Source organism: Monodelphis domestica, chromosome 1, assembly GCF_027887165.1.
Source record: "Monodelphis domestica isolate mMonDom1 chromosome 1, mMonDom1.pri, whole genome shotgun sequence".
NCBI lineage: Eukaryota > Metazoa > Chordata > Mammalia > Didelphimorphia > Didelphidae > Monodelphis > Monodelphis domestica.
The window spans coordinates 598,507,009-598,518,295 of NC_077227.1; the positions used below are offsets into that span (position 1 = coordinate 598,507,009).

At 39.2% G+C, this 11,287-nt stretch overlaps 1 long non-coding RNA gene across 1 annotated transcript; it reads right to left on the reverse strand.

Moving 5' to 3' along the window:
• Window positions 1-4,806: 4,806 nt before the first annotated feature.
• LOC130453720 (uncharacterized) lies at window positions 4,807-9,854 on the reverse strand. The gene is made up of 2 exons (XR_008911238.1): window positions 9,673-9,854; window positions 4,807-6,628 (listed from the first exon to the last, which is right to left on the reverse strand). It is a non-coding gene; the product is annotated as an uncharacterized LOC130453720 (long non-coding RNA).
• Between the last annotated feature and the right edge of the window lie 1,433 nt (window positions 9,855-11,287).

The following is an 11,287-nucleotide window of genomic DNA, read 5'->3' on the forward strand; positions in this document are numbered from 1 at the left end:
GAGAGAGAGAGAGAGAGAGAGAGAGAGAGAGAGAGAGAGAGACAGAGAGAGAGAGAGAGAGAAAGGGAGAGGGAGAGAGAGACAGAGAGACAGAGAGAGAGAGAGAGAGAGAGAGAGAGAGAGAGAGAGAGAGAGAGAGAGAGAGAGAGAGAGAGAGAGAGAGAGATTCTAAGATGAAAGTTAAGGACTTTTTAAAAAATACACAGAAGAGAGAAGGGAATTCAGAAGAGGGGCATAGAAAAGCTGAACAATTTTGTTACTCATTAAATTTAACAAAAATTTCACCAAAAAAATGTTACGTTCTATTCTTTGTGTAGTATTCAAGGAGAGAAGGGTACAAGTTTGGTCATAGAAAACGCATTGACCCTCAAGTCTGAAGACCTAAGCTTCATTTCTACCTCTAATGCTCTCTGCCTATGTGACCATGAGCAAGTCACTGGGCCCCAGTATCTGCACCTATAAAATGGAAAGGTTAGACTAGGCTACTTCTGAAATTTCTTCCAACTCCAGAACTCTTATTCTGTGACCTGTGATATCATCCTATCACTAAAAGACAAGAGAGGTCATCAACTGGGCTCCAACTAACTTAGGGGACCCTGAGCATAGAGTACTAGAAGTCTTCCAGTGATAGGGTTTAGACATCTCAGCATATAGCTAGCACCAATAGTCATGCTCGGATAAATGGCACCAACCTTCTTCCCACACATCCTTCTGTTACTAACTTTTCTTATCCTAGGTTCAGAAGAAAAAGGTACAAAGGTATGCATGTAGGTTTGAGTACATATTCACTCTCTTAGATTATCAATTTTTATAAACTCCTATCTCTTTGTCTTTCTGTTTCTATTGTTTCTGTCTCTTTTTCTCTCCTTTTCTCTTTGTCTCTGTCTCTTTGTCTCAGCTCAGTTCCTGACCCTTCCTTCCAGGTCCCATTGCAGAAGAAAAAAGTATCTCCTGTCCCTCCAAGGGATGAGTTTCCATCTCACATTCTTACTTCACAGTAACATGACTAATCTTAGCAAATGGTTTCCTTGCAGTTTTAATTTATTTAATTATTTTTAATTAATTTATATTATTTAATTATGATAGACACATAGATAAATAAAAGAGAAAGTCTTCAATTGCAGGCTGTAGCGGCACCATAACTGGAAGAAGAGCCCTTTTTACCTTCAGTCCTTACCCTTCACTCTTCCTCATACTCTCAGAAGGATAATGAGAAGGAAATAGTTATATGGGCAATGGGAGATAGGTGTTTGGTCTCCATGGACTGATTGATGGAACAAAATGGCCTTTGAATATTTCAGTCCAGCTATACTAGTGTATTTACTCTTCCTTGCAAACAATATTCCATTTTTTATCTTCCTGCTTTATTTGCTATCTCCCATGCCTGGAATGCTCTAACTCCTCACTTCCTCATCTCAAGTTTCCCAAGCTTCCTTCAAAACCCAGCTGGGATATCTCTTTCTACAAGGAAGCCTTTCCTGATTCTTCTAGCTGCTAGTGTCTTCTATCTACCTTCCATCTACTCAGTGTATGTTTTGTAAGTGCTTATTTTTCTATAGGTTGTCTTCTTAATTAGAATGTAAGCTCCTGGGGCATCTAGGTGGCTGAGTGGATAGAGTACCAGGCCTGGAGGTCCTGGGTTCAAATCTGATCTCAGACATTTCCTAACTGTGTGATACCTAACCCTTACCAATCTTCTGCTTTCAAATCAATACATAGTATTGATTCTAAGGCAGAAGGAAAAGGTTTAAGGGGGTGAGGGGAGAATGTAAGCTCCTTGAGGGCAAGGGCTATTTTTGCCTGGTTTTGCATCCTTAATGCTAAGCACAGTGCCTAGAGCATAGTAAATATTTAATAAATAAAAAACAGTATATCTGACTAACCTACTGGTATGCCTGCGACTTCCACCCATCAACCCATTGGTTTCTATTACTGATGTCCGTCCTTTCTTCATTCCTCTTGCCCTATGACTTCAGCATTCAGTCACTGAACAGTGTCATTCCTCCATTCCACAGCTGGATAAGCAGTTACTTCTCTTAGATAGAATGGTGTTCTATGTAGCCTGTCAGCTTACATTCTTTTGAAATCTTTTTTAGAGCACCACACATACTTAAAGGCCACTCTCCAATAAAATATCACCAATGTACCTGTTAAAACCATAAAAGATTCATTGATAAATGCAACAAGACATAATTTTGTTCCATGATACTATGAACATATTTTTATATAAGCATAAAAAGTGATATTATGCTCATCAAAGACATTCTTCACTATCATGCAGGAAATTCCATGCAGAGTTTCAATTCAAGAAGGATTTTCTATTAATGTCATTAGATCTCACCAAGTAACAACCTGTTTGTGAGTGAAATTGTGCTGCCTGTATCAAGTCCCCGAATACTAGAAGATTAATATAAAGTGAGATTAATAACCAGTTCAAAAGAGACTAGCCTAACAGTTCATGGAGAGGGGGCAGGTTTGCAGAGCACTTATTTATAATATGAAATTAGATAGGTAGCCCATTAAGTTATTTCATTGGCATATAAATCTTGAATAAGCCCTGCATTTGGATAATGAACCCAGAATAGAAGTCATCCAGGTTGTGATCTCAGAATTACCCACACCTTTCCTTCATTCCATACATATAAGCAGTTGCTAAATCTTGTCTAATCAACCTTAACAGCATCCCTTGTATTAGCCCCTTCGCTAAACTCATATAGCCAGCACCTTTGTTCAGGTCGTCTCTAAATGGTTACCATAGCCTCCTATCTCAAATCTTTGTCTTCTCCAGTCCATCTTCCATAACTGCCAAAGTGCTTTTCTTTAAGTGGATGTCTAAACCTACTCAATAAACTTGAATGGCTCATTATTGCCTCTAGGATAAATGATAAGCTCCTCTTGTTATTATTCATATTTTGTTTTTTAAAAGAACCAATGACAGCATGACGGTGGTGTCTTAGCTTGCTTGCAAGTTGAATTTAAGTGAGGTACAGTTGTACAAAGTTGTCAGCCTCACTCTCTTTCAGAGTCATCCAACTCCAACAGCAAAACAAAAGTCAGGACAATTGGTGATGGAAGATGTAGTAGAAGACCTTCAATGTCTTACTAAGCTCTAAGCATTCCATAGCTCCTACTTCAGCTGCCTTCATGACTGTTGAAACAAATTATTCTCATCCACCCATTCCAGTGGAAGAAGTCCTCACATGCTTGGAGTAGACTTTCCCCCTAACTCACCAATGGGTTTGAGGTCTGTTGATTACCCTCAGCTTGGATTAGCCCATCTTCTGAGACAGTTTTATTCTAGTGTAGCCACTACTCATGCTACAGCTTCTTAGAGCCATAGGTGAGAGTTGGGTGAAAGGTAGATACCACAGGTAGACAAGCAACCCTGAAAAGGACTTAGCAAGCCCTCCTACCAGGGGTGTTCGTTTTCCCTGAATACCCTATATACCCCATAACCTCCTCTACTTTAAGTCCCTTTACCACTTTGCCTCAATCTACTTTTCTCATTTCATTCATACATCACTTCTTTTTCAATACTCTGTGCTCTAGTTAACACATCCTTCTTGTTGCTCCTCAAAAGACTCTCCCTTCTCATCTCTACCCGTTAGAATTCCTGCTTTTCTTCAAGATTCAGCTCAAGCTCCACCTTCCATGTGTAGTCTTTCCTACTTCCCACAGAAGATAATGCCCTCAAATGAGAGAGAATATTTGTAAAGCACTTGGCACAGTGCCTAGCACAAAGTAGGTGCCTGATAAATGCTTCTTTCTTTCCCTTTGTTGCTCTCCCAAAACGATCTTGTGTTTATTGTATACATAGTCTATATATAAGCATACACACAAATGTACAATGGACAGACCACTGAAGTCAGGAAGGCCTGGGTTTCATCTGGCCTTGGACACTTACTAGCTATGTGGGCCTGGGTAAGTCACTTAACCTCTGTCTACCTGTTTTCTCAACTATAAAGTGGGGATATTAATAGCACCAATCTCTTAGAGTTTGGGGGAGTATTAAATGAGATAATATTTATAAAACTCTTAGCACAGTACCTGGAACAGAACAGGCACTTCTTTCCTTCCTCCCATGATAGAATGTATGTTCCTTGAGAAACCATTTCATTTTTGCCTTTGTGTCACAGACACTTTGAAAAGGGAATGTTTTGTTCCTTTTGCCTATTCTGAGTTCACACTTGTGAAAGGGAATCCTTTATTCCCTTTGCCTATTTTGAGTTAACACAGCTTTTGATTAAATCAACAAAAACTTGAACTAGGTGAAGGAGCTGGCAAACCACTTAGAGAATTCACACCCTTAGAAATTCAATCAATCAGAAAAACTGTGAACCTTTTGATGAGAAATTGACCTTCAGAGGCCTTTGATAAGAGTTGACAGAGGATGAGAGGTATGAATCCCACAGACACTGCCCCTTGGGCAGTGCTAGACAATTTGGAAACTATGATTGGCCCTTGTGAAAGAGGGAAGGGACAAAGAGCCACTATAAGAGGTCCTGAATTTCTGGGGCCAGGAAAGTCAACCCCAAAAAGGAAGTCTGCCTCAAAAAGGAGTTGAACTTCAAGAAGGAAATCAGCTTCAAGAAGAAGGTCACTTCAAAGAAGAAAGTCTGCCTCAGGAGTCACCTTCTTCTTTTTTTTTTTAAACCCTTACCTTCTGTCTTAGAGCCAGTATTGGCTCCAAGGCAGAAGAGTGGTAAGGGCTAGGCAATGGGGGTTAAGTGACTTGCCCAGGGTTGTAACAGTTAAAATTTAGGGAGACTGAGGCAGGTAGAAATTGGTTTCTCTCTGCAAGGAGTATTATATTTTTTAGAGGTTTATTAAAGGTTAAAGATTAAAGAAAATACAGAATAAGAAAAAACACATGCCTAGGCCAGATAACCTCACATCACGGAAGAGACAGAAGAGACGCATCTGCTCCAAAACGGAAGTCCAAAAGAGAGAGACCCAAAAACCTTTGCCACCAGCTTAAATCCTTCCTTGATCTCGGCCCACCTCAGAATTCCCGTGAGATTACAAAGCATCTTGGGGAAGTGGAACAAGGGCTTGTGGGGATTGTAGTCCTGTATTCGAGTCTATTTTTTATAGGGTCACACAGCTGGGAATGTCTGAGGCCATATTTGAACCCAGGACCTCCTGTCTCTAGGCCTGACACTCAATCCACCGAGCCACCCAGCTGCCCCCTCTCAGGAGTCACCTTCAGCTCAATTCATTGTCTTGACCTGCCTCTTGGAGGAAACTTGGGTGAGTGCATAGCTGGTTTTCCCTTCCTGTCTTCTGAAGAGAGTTTAATTCTGGTTGAAGTTCAACAAGTCCTGGCTGAGTAGGTTAATGTCTTCTCTACCCTTTTGTATTTCTCTACTTTAACTCTTTCCACCTCTTTTGTAAATAAAAACTATTAAAGGTCACTTTGACTTTGAGCAATAATACTTTGAATTATATATTTTAGTCAAACCCTTCATTTTAACCCTTACAACATCTTGCAAAGTACTTGCCACATGGTGGACACTTAATAAACGATTGTTGACTGATTGAGATAAAAAACTTTTCGCATGATTTCACATGTATAATTGATATTATGTTGCTTGCCTTTTCTGTGGGCAGGGGAAAAGGTGGAAGAGAGAGAATTGGGAACTCAAAACTTCAAAAGAAAAGAATGTTTTAAAAAAATCAACAATTTTTTTAAAGAGTGGGTTAGATTTCACTTGGACAATTGTACTCTGCTTTAAATGTTCCAGAGTTGTTGCCTAACCCCAAAACTATTTTGTTTTTTTAACCCTGATATATTTCTAGTAATGCTTTAGGATTCCAATTCATGGAAAACCACTATCTCTGAAGAATCAAAAATGTGAGCTGTGTATTCAGGTTGAAGCATATTATCTGCAACAACTATTATACTCAGGTAGCTGAGTTCAAATCCAGCCTCAAATACTTATTAGCTATGTGGCCCTAAGCAACTCACTCAACTTCTGTTTGCCTTGGTTTCCTCAATTAAAAATGGAGATAACAGCATCTGTCTTGTGAAATTGTCATGAAGATCAAATGAGAGAATATTTTTTTAAAGTACTTGGCCCAGAGTAGATGCTCTATAAATGCTCACTATCCTTACCCTTGCATCCATATACTGCACAAACAGGGAAACAATCTGATAGAATTTGTACAAGAGCAGTGTACAGGAGATAGCCAGGGAGGTCATCTTGACCTGGTTCTGAGCAAGGTCAAAGCTCATCTATCAGAACCTAACATCCCAGAGGAAGAGTCCAAGTTGGATGGGGAGGAGGAAAGATATGGATGGTGGCCAGGGTGCAGATGGTATGGTGCAGAAATGACATGGGGATATTTTGGAGCTTTGGTAGATTCTCAATGAAGGATTAATGGGCAGCACCAAGAATTTTAGAAGAAAAGACTTTAGATATCATCTACTTTATATATGTGTTTGCTTGAAGGTTGACTGTATGAGGAGAAGAGAAAAATAAATAAATAAATTCCTCCAGGTGGAAAGTGTGCAGCATCATCAGACTCTTCCAGCCACTCTCTTTCTTGGTCCACTGGGCAGGAGCTGTTCTCAAGTTACCACCTTGGCTCCACCACACTCTCTCCAGGAAAGTCTTTGTCAGTATTCCTAGAAGAAAAAGAATGGGGGAAAGATAATGTCTTCAGCTAGATGGTACAGTGGCTAGAGCTCTGACTTGAAGTAAAAAAGACCTGAGTTTATATCCAACTCAGACACTTATTAGCTGTGTGACCTAGGGCAAGTCACTTAACTTCTATTTGTCTCAGTTTCCTCAATTATAATAGTATTTACCACCTAAGGTTGTTGTTGGGATCAAATGAGACAATAGATTAGGTGATAGATAATTAATGCAATGTCTAGCACATCATAAACACCATATAAATGTTATTTTTATTAGAATTCATTTTATTTCTTTTTATTATTATTTATTATGATTTTTGTAAAGTACCCAGAAAATAGTAGAAACTACAGCTTATTATTCTTATTATACTTACCTCAGCAAAACTCTGCCCCTATCAGATAGTAAAAAAATTTTTGAAGGCTGCATTTCCTTTGGTATAGATAAAGAAGAATAGGATCTTTCCTATTCCTTTGATCTTTCTCTGCTTTGGGGAAGTTTATCAAATATAACCATTAAAAAGCTGTTTTTTCAGGGGCAGCTAAAAATGGATGGAGAGCCAGGCCTAGAGACAGGAGGTCCTACATTCAAATCTTGCCTCAGATACTTCCCTGGGCAAGTCACTTAACCTCCATTGCCTAGCCCTTATCACTCTTCTGCTTTGGAACCAATACACGGTATTGATTCTAAGCCAGAAGGTAAGAGTTTAAATTTAAAAAAAAAATGTTTGTTTGTTTGTTTTATCAGATAGCTCAGGAACCCAGTCAGGCAACCTTGACAATTTAGAGAGGGGTTCTGAATCTCTGTCCCTTTCCCCCCTTTATAAATAATAATGGCATTCAATGTTCCTCTCTCTTTTCACAAATAATAAAGCACTTAAATCACTGTCTTTTTGGAAATACATTTTCTGGAAACTGATATGGTGAGGCCCTGAAGACTATTCTCCGGCCACAGAAGCCAGTCTCTAAATCCCAAGTTTGGGGCTTCTCTTCTTGTCAGTGGTCATCCTCTTTGATGCAGAAACTCTTGCTCTGAGTTAGCTCTATTCAATGGACCTCTAGATTTCTTGAACTCAAAAAGTCACCTCTAAAGCTGGATATACCCATCTTGGGATCAGTGTTTGATCACCTAGGATCAGGCCCCAAATCCAGGCTCAGGCTTACCTAGGCAGGACAAGTGCTTTAACCAACATGTGCTGGACACTTTATCGTTTCTGAGAATTTTACTATTTATTGAATACAGACATTTATCTTTTGAAGAGTAACAACTTCCTAGCAATCTAAGTTCTCTAAAGCACAATGAATCAAGTCAAGTTATGTGAACAAACATTTATGAACACTCTACTGTGCTATGCATAGAAGATACAAAGGAAGGGAAAAACAGGATCTCTGCCCTCAAGGAGCTCATATTTGAATGGGGGAGACAACATGCAAAAATAACAACATGACAAAACAAGCTTTGTATGGGATAAATGGAAAATAATCTCATAGAGAAGGTACTAAGCATATGGAGGACCAAGAAAGGCTTCTTTTGTTGTTTTTCATTGTTCATTTGTGTAAGTGAATAATCTTATAAAACCAAAACCCCAAATCATATCCCCAAATAAACAAATGATAAATCATATGCTTTCATCTGCAACTCCAACAGTTCTTTCTCTGGAGGTGAATAGCATTAAGAAAGGCTTCTTGTGGGAGGTGAGACTTTAGCTGAGACTTGAAGGAAGTCAGAAATCCCAGGAGATATAAATGGATAGAAATACAGAAATCCCCGTGCCATCATTCTGAGCTGAAGCTCCAAACTTTAACTGTAAGACATTAAAGTTGGAGGTCTCACCATGCAAAGCCTGTGGCCAAGACACCATATAGATGTTCAATAGTATGTTTTAATGGTTTCTGACAATTAATATAATGTATATAATTATATAATAATAACAATATATATTATTATATTATATATGTAATATAATTCTATATAATATAAGTAATTAATATAATATAATTAATAGAAGTCATTTACAAAGTAGCAGATACATAGTATGTCAGGAAACATGCACTAATGTTTGGTAACAAGGGTTTGGAACATTTGATACAAAATCATAAGTTCCAGTACAAGAGTAAGATAAGAAAATGTAATTAATCCTCCAGAACTATCATACTACTTAGGTCAAAGTAACCTTTCTTGGCCATAATACTCTGGGGAGACTATAGTTGGAATAAATTTTCTAAGGATCAAACACCTGGATATGCCAAGGTTATTTTCCTATGATCTCATCAAGTCAGCTGTGCACTTACCATTCCAAATGAACACAGCTTATTTACATCTGCATGAGTTTCAGCTTCCCCAGAAAACTACACAGACCTGAAGTTTTTATTCCTCCAACAGAAGTTCTTAATCTAGTTGTTGCTACAATGTTCTTTTTTTTTTAAACCCTTACCTTCTCTCTTAGAATCAATAGTGTTTATTGGTTACAAGGCAGAAGAGTGGTAAGGGCTAGACAATGGGAGTTAAGTGACTTGCCCAGAGTCACACAGCTAGGAAGTGCCTCAGGTTAGATTTGAACCCAGGACCTTCCATCTCTAGGCCTGGCTCTCAATCTTCTGAGCTGCCCAGCTGTCCCCCAGTTTCTATAATATTCTAATATGCCAAATGCTATTCTTTCTAATACTATGGTTAGTATACTATTATAATTAATATCTTATTTGCAGTTAGTATAAAAATAACTGAATCTAACTCTTTTTAAAAATCATAGTTCTGAGGGGGTGGAGTCAAGATGGCCGCCTAGAGGCAGTGAAAGTTCAGACCTCTGAAAACCCTTCCTTATCAATTACAAACTAAATGATCCTAGGGAACTGAAAATCAAACCTAACAACAAGACAGAGCCAAGGTACCCTCCTGCTAGACTCAATTTAAAAGATACGCCACCACCCCCAAAGCCGGAATTCAAAAACACTCAGGTTTAAGGAGAAGAAAGAAGAAAGGTCCCAGCACCCCTCACCCCACCTAGAGCGCTAAGCCTCTAGTCTGGAGGGAGTACCTTGTGGGCAGGGCTGTACCAGGCTCAGAGCCTCCAACACAGGCAGTGGGGAAGGAGCTGGAGAGGAAGCGCAGAGCAGGCAGCCTGTTTGCAGCAGGGGAGACCCTACATGTTTCTCCCCCCTTTCCTGGAGGTTTTGGCCTCAGGGCACATCTAGCCAACCCAGCAGGACTTAATCCCATCAACAGTGTCAGAGGTCAGGAAAGCTCAAGCTCCAACACCCCTCCCCCATAGACTGCTGAACTTTAATCCAATCAAAGCTTCCAAAGCACAGGGAAGCAAAAGCTCCAATACCCCTCCCCCACAGACTGTACTGAGAGACTTATTGGCAAAACTCCAAGAGGGAAGACTGACAAAAAAGCCCAAACCCACAGATTCAACACATAAGGAGAGGAGCAAAAGTGCAGGCAACTACAGTTCATTTGGAAGAACAAAAGATCAAGGATATCCAGGGAAATCATGAAAAAAAATGCAAAGGAAGGAGGACTTGCAGTCCCAGATCTCAAACTCTACTATAAAGCAATGGTCATCAAAACTATTTGGTACTGGCTAAGAGACAGAAAGTAGGATCAGTGGAATAGACTTGGGGTAAATGACCTCAGCAAGACAGTCTATGATAACCCCAAAGATCCCAGCTTTTGGGACCAAAATCCACTATTTGATAAAAACTGCTGGGAAAATTGGAAGACAATGTGGGAGAGATTAGGTTTGGATCAACATCTCACACTCTACATCAAGATAAACTCAGAATGGGTGAATGACTTGAACATAAAGAAGGAAACTATAAGTAAATTATGTGAACACAGAATAATATACATATCAGACCTTTGGTAAAGGAAAGATTTTAAAACCAAGCAAGACTTAGAAAGAGTCACAAAATGTAAAATCAATAATTTTGATTACATCAAATTAAAAAGGTTTTGTACAAACAAAACTAATGCATCCAAAATTAGAAGGGAAGCAACAAATTGGGAAACAATCTTCATAACAAAAACCTCTGACAAAGGTATAGTTACCCAAATTTATAAAGAGCTAAATCAATTGTACAAAAAATCAAGCCATTCTCCAAATGATAAATGGGCAAGGGACATGAATAGGCAATTTTCAGTTAAAGAAATCAAAACTATTAATAAGCACATGAAAGTGTTCTAAATCTCTTATCATCAGAAAAATGCAAATCAAAACAATCCTGAGGTATCACCTCACACCTAGCAGATTGGCTAACATGACAGCAATGGAAAGTAATGAATGCTGGAGGGGATGTGGCAAAGTGGGGACATTAATGCATTGCTGGTGGAGTTGTGAATTAATCCAACCATTCTGGAGGGCAATTTGGAACTATGCCCAAAGGATGATAAAAGATTGTCTGTCCTATGATCCAGTCATAGCACTGCTGGGTTTGTACCCCACAGAGATAATAAGGAAAAAGACATGTACAAAAATATTCATAACTGTGCTCTTTGTGGTGGCAAAAGGGGATGCCCTTCAATTAGAGAATGGCTGAACAAATTGTGATGGAATACTATTGTGCTCAAAGGAATAATGAACTGAAGGAATTCCATGGGAACTGGAACAACCTCCAGGAATTGATGCAGAGTGAGAGGAGCAGAACAAG